The sequence below is a fragment of the Lagenorhynchus albirostris genome, chromosome 3 (genome assembly GCF_949774975.1).
Source record: "Lagenorhynchus albirostris chromosome 3, mLagAlb1.1, whole genome shotgun sequence".
Classification (NCBI taxonomy): Eukaryota; Metazoa; Chordata; class Mammalia; order Artiodactyla; family Delphinidae; genus Lagenorhynchus; species Lagenorhynchus albirostris.
In genome coordinates, this window is record NC_083097.1 from 112,583,437 (window position 1) to 112,595,861 (window position 12,425).

Sequence of the window (12,425 nt, forward strand, 5' to 3'; positions counted from 1 at the left end):
CTCTTCTGGAACTTTCCAACAGGAAAACAGACCACAGTCACAAAAATGAAGAAACATTTAAGATGACAGCAGGGGGTAACGAGTGCTAAATAAACAGGGTGCCATTGTGAGGAAGAACAGGAGAAACCTACTCCAGCTGAGGTGGCAGAGATCTTTGAGGAGACGTGGAAGCTGAGACTTGAAGGATGAGAAGGAGCCAGCCATGGAGAGAGCTAGAGGGAGAGCATTCCAGGCAGAGGCCCGAGCAAGTGCTGACTCGGGGGCAGGAACAAGCTTGTATTGTGTGAAGAACTGATGGAAGACCAGGGTATGTTAAGAAAGCCTTCAGGAGTGAGGTGCAAACCTTGGACAAACAATGCATCTCAGCATAACATGAGTAAGAACAGGCGTCTACTGATCGCTCACCGGGTGCCGAACACTGTGCTCATGTTACACCTGATTTACTCCTCACACCAGCTGGATGAGGTGTGCACTGTCATACTCCTAGTCATGCAGAGGTCAGACAGGTGAAGTCAGTTGCCAAAGGTCGTGGAGCAAGTCAGCGGTGTAACTGGGTTTTGAGCATAAGTCTGATTCAGGACCCCAGGTTCATAACCATTAGGTGATTCTGTCTCCCAATATGTAGTACAAACTGCGCACACCTGCTACATGGAAAGGACAGAGAAGGGAGGAACCAGAGAAAATTGTAGTCACGGCCTACAGTGTAGGCTGTTGGGAAGATCATGTAGAGAGAAGTGTGGACAATCATATACTGAAAAGTCATTATTAAAGCTATACCGCATCCTAAGAAGTTTATTATTCTTTGATGAGCAGGGCTTCCTTTAGAGCATCTTAGCTGTCTAAAGGTGGAAAACAGCGCTACCTGTTGGTGAAAAAGGGTGGTGGTTGTACGACAACTCGAGAACACTTGGATCCATCCCTGGTGAAGCGTTTCTCGGTCACCCCCAGGATGTGCAGGCTTGCACTGGGCTGGTGTGTGAGGATGTGGCAAGAGGAGTGGGCTGAGGGCTGGAGGGAATGCAGGAGAACTCGGAGGCACATCTTTGCCTCCAGAATAGAGAGGGCTGAGTCGGGAGTTTGGGCTCCCCACTCTGTCTTCCTCATGGGCACACCAGGGGATCTCAGAAAATAAAAATGGGGATGTGGAAAATGTGAGAGATCTAGGAAGTCTCGAGAAGCTGGGAGAGGCTCCAGCAAAGAGGCAAAACCTGAGCAAGCAAGTATTTGTGCATAACTGTGAAATGTTGTAAGTTCTTCACTGCAGTATTGTTTGAAATTTAAAAGGTGGAAACGACCCATGTGTCCATCAGTAGAGGGTTGGTAAATATGTTGCATGCATATCACGGAATGCTACACAGCTGTAAGAAAATAATGAGCAAGCTCTTTATACAGTGATATGGAAAAGTCCCCAAGGTGTATAAAGAGAGCAAAACAAAACAACAGCAAAGATTAAGGTGTAGAACAGTGTGCACAGTATGCCATGGTTTATGTAAAAGGAAGAGGGGATATAAAATATTTATCTTGTTTGTCTGAGCCAAAGGAAACTCTGGAACATGCACAGGAAACTGTTAACACAGCGGTTGCCTGAGTGAGTGGGTGGGAGACAGGAATGGGAGGGAGAACAATCATCTTATATCTTCTTATTTTTTTAATTTTTAAATTAAGTGTATAAATCCCACATTCGGGTTAACTTTTTTTAAAATAAATTTATTTATTTTATTTATTTATTTTTTGGCTGTGCTCGGTCTTCGTTGCTGTGCGCGGGCTGTCTCTAGCTGTGGTGAGCGGGGCTACTCTTCGTAGCGGTGCACAGGCTTCTCATTGCAGTGGCTTCTCTTGTTGTGGAGCACAGGCTGTAGGTGCGAGGCCTTCAGTAGTTGTGGCACGTGGGCTCAGTAGTTGTGGCTTGCGGGCTCTAGAGCGCAGGCTCAGTAGTTGTGGTGCACAGGCTTAGTTGCTCCACGGCATGTGGGATCTTCCCGGGCCAGGGCTTGAACCCATATCCCCTGCACTGGCCGGTGGATTCTTAACCACTGCACCCCCAGGGAAGTCCTCAGGTTAATGGTTTTAAAAAGGAAAATTATAAACAAACAAAAAATAAAATGGAATTCTGATCGCATTGCGGCTTAACACCACTTCTCCTCCCCTGGGTCTTTGCTTCCTTGGGTCCGGAGCTGGTAAGCCCTTGTGGGCCACGTGCAGCCCAGAGTTGTAGAATCTGAGAGAGGAGACCTTTTATCCGATGAACTGGAAACCTGTAAACCTTGTATGTGTGAGACAACTTGTCCCTTGAAGGATTGTTGTTAGACTTTGTTCATCCGTGTTTTCCGATTCCCACGAGATTCACAAAGTTGCATGCATGAGCTTTCTGTGCTTTATTATAATTAGTGATGAGTCCAGGTAGCTGTTCATTTGGTTGGTCTCTATTATTGACTGAATTCCTACTAGGTTTGGGTGCTGGGCTGAGCCCTGGGAGTGTCCCAGAGAAGCCTTGGCCCCAGGTTCTGCCCCTGGGGGGGCTCACCATCTGGTGAGGAGATGGGAATGTGACCAGCGCCACGGTGGCAGAGAGCAGGGGGCTAGTGGGTGTCCCCCACTTGAGGGAATCACTCAGATCTGCCTGGCAGAACTAGGATGAAGGCTTCAGGGCGAAGGGAGTACTTACGTGGAGACTCAGAGCATGAGTGGTGAGCAAATGCACCCCTAACACAGAGAATCAAGGAGAAATGGCTGTTTGTTTTTAATGTTCAGCATAAGCATGTGTTATTTTTCAAGGGCTCTATGTTCATTTTAAAAAAAGAAAGATGTGCCTTCTGTTTCTTCCTCGTAGTCTCCATTAAAATTAGTGTAAGAAACCGTTTTCTCTGCACCCTGGTTGTTGCTTCCGGGTTTTACGGTGCAGGGGTGTGGGTGGCGTCAGACATGGCCCTGATCTTCCTGCCTGCACTCTACCCCCTCAGCCCCTGCCCGTGTCCCAGGCCTAGCTCTGTCCACCAGAGCAGATCTGACATATACGACCCTGTGGGGCCTCGGTCACTGGGGACTCAACTTCCTGTTGTTACATAGGGTGCTCCTAGGCTGCTGTCCCCCAGCCCCCGCTGAGGCCTCATAACTAGGCTGTGTACCCTTTGTGACCTCAGTTGACCTGTTTGTGAAATAAGAAGGCTGGACAAGGTGAACTACTGGAGGCCTTCCAGAACTCAGCCCCTATGACCATGATGCTGAACACGGGAAAGCTCACATCATTTCCCAGGGAATGGGGTCCAGTATAGTCAGGCGGCCATGGCCTCCCTCCACCTTTCTGTCACAATAAAGATGATCTTTCTCTGAGGCTCAACCAGAGACAGCATAGCTCCACAAAAGAACATTCAAGGGAGCTGGGGACCATTATGGGTCTAGGCTGAGACCTGTCCCCTTTCTGGGCCTCAGTTCCTGGCTGGGGTCACCAGGAGGCTGATGGGTCAGGCCCTTTCCAGCTCCAGCTTTACCAGAAGCATCCCTGGTCCCTCGGTGGCAGGTGTGGAATCTGGGTCCTCTAGGCTGGCCTCTCCCCTCGGCCTCCCGCATGTGCTTTCTCAGACATCTTGTGTGAGTGAATTAGAGCTGTGTGCGTCCCAGTTCTCTGTGCAAGCCTCTAATCAGTGCTGCAAAGAGAGGAGCTGGGGAGTCGGTTGGCCCTGCCTCCCATTCAGGGAGGGGCTGCCATTTAAATTTGAACGTTGTCTCCAATGAGTTTACAATTACAAACAACTGGCTGAAGAGAAGACGTGTAGCATACAACTTTGAACTTGCCTTTGTTTCTAGATCACAGCGTTATTACAGTATGAATTAATGTTTTTAAAAGTCTGCCCCAAATCTTATGGGTCCTGTGACAAAACTTCATTAAGTATCTTGGCAGAGGTTCAAAGCATTGGCTTATTAAATGTAGAACAGAGATGCTATAGCGTCTGTTTCGGTATTTTGTCCTGTTGAGGACCTCAGCCGGTGGATGTGGCTTTGTCTGAGGGCCGCCGAGAGGTTCCCTCCTGACCAGCCGAGGGGCTTTTAGGAGTTGACGTGCAGCCACGGTCCTGGGCGGGACCTGGGCTAAGCTTCGCAAGGTGACTCTTCCTCTGTAGGCACAGGTGATGAAAGGGAGTGAGCGTGGAGGAGGCGAAGGTGTCGAAGGTGCTGGGTGAATTTGTGAGTGAAGTCTGCGTTTGGAGCCCTGCGTTCACTTGGGGAATCCTTTGCCACCTCCAGGGAGCTGTTGGAGCAGCCACAAGGTGGAGCTCTTCGCCCGCCTCCCAAAGGCATCTGCTCCCTCCTGGAAGGCTTTTCCAGATGGGAAGGCCCAGGGGGTCCAGAGGTGGGTGCAAAGGACTTGGAAAGAAAAGCGCTTAGAGGGCACCTCCCCAGTCCCTTGACAGGGATTGCAGTGTCTCTGCCTTGAAGGAAATCCCCTCCTTGGCACACAAACCAGCCCCATTCTGCCCCAATAAGTTAGTGGTGGTTTATTCCATCTCAGTCCAGGGCCGTGAAGCTCAGCGGGGTGGCAGGGTTCCCAGAGCCAATCGGAGGCAGAGTCCAACTCCCAAGTCCATGTCTTCCCCTGATGCAGATCCTTCCCTGTATCATGGGGACTTGAGCATCGTCCCCAGCAGGTCGCTGCATTTCATTATTCAGGGAGGAATCTCTCCTTAGCAGTTGGTGTTCCCTGAAATCATGCACTGTGGCAGCCAGTTCCTGTCCCATGAAATAGAGAGCTCTAGAAAACCAAATGTGTAAAGCATTGCCCTTTAAAAGAACTTGCTCCTTTTAAAAAAGATAATATATGCACAGGAATTAAAACTAAACAATATGAAAGGGAGTCTAATGAAAAGAAAGTCTCTGTTGGTTGACCCCAGTTGCTCAGCATCCTTCCCTGGAGGTAACCATTGTTACCAGTTCCTTGGGGGCTCTTCTGGAAATATACATATGTACTTGTGCTTAGAATATATTCTTTTTTAAAACAATTGGGGGTGTATTGTTCTGGATAGAGGGTGCCCCCAGATCTGCTCTACCTCTCATTCTTCTGCATGGTGCCCCCCAGAGGCTGATCATTATGGACTTCACTGGGGCCCCCGTCACCCTCTGCTTTCAGGTGGGCTCAGTCAATGGCAGGAACCAGCCAGAAATGGTAAAGTGAGAATAGGGTGAGATTGGGGTATTTCTTTCCCGTCTCCTATCCTCCTGGCTGGTCTCTCTCCAAGGCTCTGTGGATAGCCCTCCCCTCCAGCTACACTGTCTGGGTTTGGTAACCATTCCTCTCTCACTCCTTCAGGGCTCAGTTGCTAACAGCTCTGCACTGTTGCTAAACCCAGGGGACTGCATTATCCCATTTGACTTTCCTAAACTTTGTCCACTTTTTTTTTTTTTTTTTTTTACAAATTCTCTCTGGGGTATGCTGGTAAATGTTTAATAAAAGTGGCTCTTTGGGAAAATCAAACCAAACCAAACCCTGATTTGTAGCATTTCCTGATTTCTGTGGTGTAAATTCTCCCACTATCCAGTTACCAACAATTTAATAATCAGCTCACAAAAATTCTGAACATGTAGCAATCCATTGGTTCCCATGCTGGTAGAGCTGGCCCCAGCACACCACTGACTCTCCTTTGTTAAATTATCGTTGTTATCAAACCAAACTTGGGTCTGCTCACCTGGATGAAGTAAAGCCAATCTACTGACACCGGGTTGTGGTGAAGGAAAGTGCAGTGTTTATTGCAGGGCAATAAGCAAGTGCAGCTCGTGTTCAAAACACCCAAACTCCCCAGTGGGTTTCAGGGAAGCATTTTTAAAGGCCAGGTGAGGGAGAGGGGTCCCAGGGTCTGTGATCAGCTCGTGCACAATTCTCTGATTGGTTGATGGTGAGATAACAGGGTGGTTAATTTAACATTATCAATCCTCAGGTGCCAGGAGGTCTGTGGGATGTGTGCTCATGGTCATCAAGTAGTTAATTTCTTCCATTTGGTGGGGGTTTTAGGATCTGTAAAACAACTCTGGAAATGTCCCTCGGATACTATTATCTAGGTACTTCAGAGAGGAACTAAAGCAGAGGATATGGGGGAGGGATCTGTCCCAGGAAGGCCCCATAGGGTCCTGGTCGATTACATCTGTAATTGCCCCATTTGAGTGTGCCATTCATTTAAGGAGCGCTGATCAGATATTTTGTAGGGTGCCAGAAATGGGCTTTTTTTTAAAAAAATTATTTTATATTGGAGTATAGTTGATTAACAATGTCATGTTAGTTTCAGGTGTACAGCAAAGTGATTCAGTTATACATATACATGTAGCAATTCTTTTTCAAATAGAAATGGGCATTATTTTTTCAAGGCTTTGATGTCTAGCCTTTTTAAAAATTTATTAAAATTTATTATTAATTAATTAATTAATTGGCTGCATTGGGTCTTAGTTGAGGCACATGGGATCTTCGTTGAGGCACACAGGATCTTTTGTTGTGGTGCGCGGGCTTCTCTCTAGTTGTGGCACGCGGGCTCCAGGGCGAGTGGGCTCAGTAGTTGTGGTACGCAGGCTTAGCTGCCCCGTGGCATATGGGATCTTAGTTCCCCAATGAGGGATCGAACCTGCATCCCCTGCATTGGAAGGTGGATTCTTTACCACTGGACCACCAGGGAAGTCCCGAAATGGACTTTTTTTTTTTAAAGAAGATGTTGGGGGTAGGAGTTTATTAATTAATTAATTTATTTTTGCTGTGTTGGGTCTTCGTTTCTGTGCGAGGGCTTTCTCTAGTTGTGGCAAGTGGGGGCCACTCTTCATCGCGGTGTGCGGGCCTCTCACTATCGCGGCCTCTCTTGTTGCGGAGCACAGGCTCCAGACACGCAGGCTCAGTAGTTGTGGCTCATGGGCCTAGTTGCTCCACGGCATGTGGGGTCCTCCCAGACCAGGGCTCGAACCTGTGTCCCCTGCATTAGCAGGCAGATTCTCAACCACTGTGCCATCAGGGAAGCCCCCCGAAATGGGCATTTTTGATGAAACTATTCTGTTGACTCTTCTCTCAAATGGCTGAACCACTGCCATCTTTGGATCCCAGGATCCTTGAGCTGGGCTTTTGTGTGCAGTTGGTTGGCTGATGGGAGTGATAAAGAAGAGAGTCTGGAGGACCACTTTGGGGAGAGAGGTCGTAGGACATTTGTATGGGAACAGCTTGTTTGGGTGGCTCAATGGAAAGAAAGCCTCTTGAAGAGAAGGAGCAAAATCTCCCATGTCAGCACCACAGTCTAACCTATGCGCCTGCAGATCTTTTCCTCTACTGAGCAGGGTTTGGAGAGGGGCAGGGGTCAGGACGCTGGGGCAGAAAGAACTCAGACTGTAGTCTGATGGTGTTGGCTCAGCTCCGACTTTGCCACTTGCTGGCTGCACGGTTCTTTACCGTCTCCAAGCTCCAGGTTCACATCTGCAGAGTGGGGATAAGCTTTCCTCTTCTCCAGGAAGATTGAGGATTTGCTGGAATCCTCAGGCGGGACCCCGCACATTTTAGCTGCTCTGGAAGTGATTGTTTTGATGATGATGATTGGCCCAGAGAGGAATTCGCGACCCAGAAAAGGCATGAGGTCTTTGCCCTTAGAAACTGTTTATTCTTCATGGAGTTGGAAACAGCTCCTTTCCTACCTGGGAGCGGGTATTTGGAGAACCCAGGCACCTAAACCTGCTTTTGGCTTTTCTTTCAGGATAAATATGCCATTCTAGGACAAGTACAATACATTAAGCCAAAGCGTCCACTGAGTGACTCCTTCAGAAACATGCCTGGCACCTTATTGTCAAGGAATGCAGTTAAGGCTTGTTTGTAAAACTACAATGCATGTATTTCTTTGTATTTAGAAACCTGAATTTAGCAATCTATGTATCTATATCTATCACTTTTTCCTGAGTGTATTGAGCTTTTTCAAAAATGAAGGTTTCAAGTTTCTGAAAACCAAGCTGATTCTACCAGAATGGGGTAGAAAACGGGGACCGCCCAACTCATGAAAATCTTCCACCGACCGTTTCTGAACTTGCAGGAACAGTGTTGCGATGTGGAGGAGAAAAGGGATCCAACGTTTCTTCCGGGGATTAAAAGTGAGTCCAAAATTGCAAGAACTTAGGAGAAAAAGGCTCTTGTTGAGTTTCCCTTTGAATGACCGAGCTGCTTTCTCTCTGAGCGCTAAGTGTTGAGATGCAGCGTCCTTACTGCCTAGAAACCCAACAAAGACTGGCTTGGTGGCTGCTTTGAGGTTCCTGTTCCATGTAGAATTTTAACCATGAAAAGACACAAAGATTGGTTTCTTCTGAGTCCTTAACTGAATACCACAAAGGGGGACAATTAGTGGGGAGCTGGGCTACTATCTCCCACCGGCTGTGCTGCTGCCATTTGGAACCTTGGGCCCCACATCCCAGAGCCATGTGGGGTACACCCCAGCCCTTCTCCATCTCCAGGGTTTAGAAATGTGCCACAGATGTAGCCGTCCAGGTGTGGAGAGTGCTGGGCTCCAGAGAGACCATGTGCCGTGGAGTGGAGAGAATGGATTGTTATTTAGTTTTGTAGCTGCTTTTACTTGCTAGAGGTCCTAATATGTAAAATGGGATAATACTTCCTGGATTGAAGACCTGCCATTAGGATAAGGTGAGATAATCATAGATAGTGTTGGCATGGAGTAAGGGTGCAATCATGGTAGTCATTTATGCAATACTGTTATCCCCATTCCAGGCTTTATGGCACAGATACCCTCTGCCCGACTTTCAAAGCCCCCCAGACCATTCCCAGCTCTGTATCCTCTGATTTGACTGAGCAGGTTTCCATGATTTCTCCTGTTCATCTTCCTGTTACCTGTGTGGATAAGGGGCCATGTCCCTGACTGGAAGCACACCTCTTAATCTCTCAGAGCCCAGCTTTCATAGAAATAAAGGACTGTAACATCTGCCCCTGGGGATCACTGTAAGGGCTAATGTAGACAATGGAAACAGTACCTAACACAGTGCCTGATCCCTGGTAGGTGCTGAATAAAGGCTCTTTCCTTTGCCACCACCTGGAACATGAGCTGGAAAGGACAGTTAACTGTACAAAGCAGCTCCGACACAGGCTATGTGCTGCCCATACATGTGACTCAGGTGAACTTCTCAATGCCTCATCTGTTCATGGAGTGTGACATAGTGGGTATGTGTGTGGACTTTGGACTTGGACTCCAGGGTTCAAATCCTTCGTCTGTCACTTTTACTAAAAAGTTACACATTCCTCCAAGCTTTCGATAACTCACCTTTAAAAGGGTTTGCAAAAAAGTATCTAGGGGTTCCCTGTTGGCGCAGTGGTTGAGAGTCCGCCTGCCGATGCAGGGGACACAGGTTCGTGTCCCGGTCCGGGAAGATCCCACATGCCATGGAGCGGCTGGGCCCGTGAGCCATGGCCACTGAGCCTGCGCGTCCGGAGCCTGTGCTCCGCAACGGGAGAGGTCACAACAGTGAGAGGCCCGCGTACCGAAAGAAAAAAAGAAAAAAAAGTACCTAACATTTAAATTGTTTTAGGATTAAATTACATGAAGTATGTATAATACATAGCCCATAATAAGAACCGAATAAATTATTGTTGGTCTTCAATGAATGTTTGAATAAATATTTCTAGAGTTGGCATATGAATAGCTTGTCTAGCTATGTATATTTAGTGAAATCAATGTACCATAACATACTCAATTGTATCTTAACCTTTTGAGTATGCTTTCACTTTTACTTCTTTACTTTCACCTGTAGTAAATAAAGCTGCAGTGAACATCTCCATGCAAATATTAATTTCCTTGACCGGAATTCTTCTCTTAGAAATGGGATTATTGGCTTAAAGGGTTTATTCAACAGTTCCAGAGGATATTTTCATTTTGCCATACAGGCTGCAAAGAGATATTTAACAATACAAAATGCTCAGGAAATGTATATTATACTCAGCAGTCACGTCTTTTTGATCTTTTGGTGGGCATCTTTCTTCCATGTTAGCTTTTCATTTTAGCTAGGTTGAAAAATCCATGGCTTTAAAATTTATTATAGTATGTAATTATTTCAGTTTTTAATTCAATAGAGCTATTCATAGTTATTTGTAATTTTAAGACTTATCACGTGCAAAATTAATGTAAGCGTTATTTATTTTATGCAACTGGACCTTGTTTTTTTTTTTTCCCTTTTTGCCCTTATTAACGTGTTATGTCTCTTGATACAAGTGACAGAGACTTGACTCTTAACTAGATTAAGCAAAACCAGAATAAGTTGGCTCCCATAACTGGGAAGGGAGGGCGGGTACAATTTCAGGCAAAGCTGGACGCAGGGGCTAACCCATGTGGTCGTAGTCCTGTTCCTCTGTTTCTCTGCTTTGATTCCTTCTGTGTGTTGGCTGTATTCTCAGGCAGGTTTTCTTCAGAGGATCCCAAAGATGACCTCTGATGCCGTGAGACCACATCCTTATGACTTGTGATCAAAGAGAAGAGAAGCCTGTTTCTTCACCTTCCACCTAGTAAATCTTGTTAAGGCCCCGATTGGCTTTCTTGGGTCTTGTGTTCATATCTCAGCCAATCAGTGTGCTGGGGAGGAGAATGCTGGGCTCTGATTGGCCATTCTGCGTCATTTACACCCATTCCCTACTCCTGGGGTCAGGTGGGGGTGGGTATCATGATGTGCAGGCCCTCAGGCTTTACAGGTTGGGGAAGGGGCTTCCGAAGGAAAAGAGCAGGACGCTGTTACTGAGCAAGTGCTTACGTTAAGCAGCATGCAAGGTGTGAAGTAACCACAAGATGGCGCTTTCGATCTTTCGCCTTCACGTGGCCGTTGGGCCCAGACGGTCCTTCCCTGGGTCTTTCTTCCTGTCGCTTAACCCACAGAGATATGGGTTCCACAGTGGAACTCCTGCTTGATGGTTTTCAGAAGAATTGAGGCGTTGCCGCCCGTAGGAAAAGGAATGGGCCTAGTAGGGGTTGTATGCCATGAGGTGGGGGGAAAAGTGGTGCGGTGTGGACGGAACTGATCCAACACCCAGGTGGGGGGTTGGCTCCAGTGGTGGTGTTTGGTTATTTTCTACTAAGCTTCTTGTCTTTAACCAGACTCCTCAGTACAAAAGTTCTGTGAGTTCGCTTGAGAATCTGTTTTATGAAAAAGACTGAGTTAGTTAGGAATTTGGCTATCCTCTCAACAGCACGTGAGAAATCTCAAGCTAGAGGCTTCCTGAACCTTCTCCGTCCCAACACGCAGCCCCCTGCATTGAGGAGGCCAGCTGTGCGGTGGGAGAGTGGGGGCACACTGGGAGGGCCCACTGCTGGGCTCAGGGGTGGATAGGGGCATGGGGAGACGCAGGGGCATGGGGAGACGCAGGGCCATTCCTCCCAGTCTGCTTTCCCATGACTTGGGTGAGTGAATGTCCCGATCTTAGGGCCAGCATGGTCCTGGGGGCTAGGGACCCAGAACTTTCTGGTCATGTGTGGACATTATATCCTATATAATGGATATATAGGATATAATGAGGGCTCGGCTCCAAGAAGCATTCTCTGTCACGCTAGCCCCCAGGAACCACGGTGACCCTTTCCCTTGTTTTCCCTCCCCTATTAGTCATAAAGCACCTCCTCAGTGCCAGGTACTTGCTGGGGGCTGGGGATTCAGAGACAAAACCTATTCACTATTGTCACAGATCCCACAGCCTAGTTGGAGAGACGGCCGTTCAGTGTGGAAATGCGGAGGGTGTAGTGAGATAGTGCGGCTCAGAGACGCCTAGGTTGAAATCCTGGCTTGGCTGTTTGGTAAGTGGATAATGTAAGGCAGGTGATGGAGTTCCCACCAGGCTTTTCTTGTTTGTAAAGTGGGGATGATTGTATAGACATCAATGCCTATTTCATAGAGTTGGTGTGAAGAGTGAGTGAGAACACGTGTAAGGCACCTTGCCCTGAGCTTCAGACGGGGAGATGCGCTGATCTCTTTGATTTTCTTATCTTGAATGGGACGTGCAAATGTTTCAAAGTTGAGAGGCAGAATTAACGCACTGGGTGATAAAATGTGAGCCAGACTCTCCCCGAAGGTTTGGAGTGCTAGGGAAGAAATCGGTGAGACTAAATAGTTAATTGGGACAGATGTAAAGTGGTGGGCTCGGGTTCGAAAGATCAGTTGTCCAAACCCGAGGATGGAATGCGGTTCTGTGTGGCTTGACACTCTGCTCTTGTATGATGAGGCCTTGGGGATTATTTAAATGCCTGCCTAACGGATGTGATGACGTGGCTAAGAACAGTAGCACAAATACGACGTCCTGACAAAGGAAATGAGCCACAGTCATGCAGGAAGTGGTTTGGGGAGGGTGGGTGCCCTGGATGGCAAAGGACCCAAAAGCCATCACCTGGAATGACTGAGTGGACAGACAACTTTAGCCCGGAGAGGGTCAGATGTGTCACAGCGTG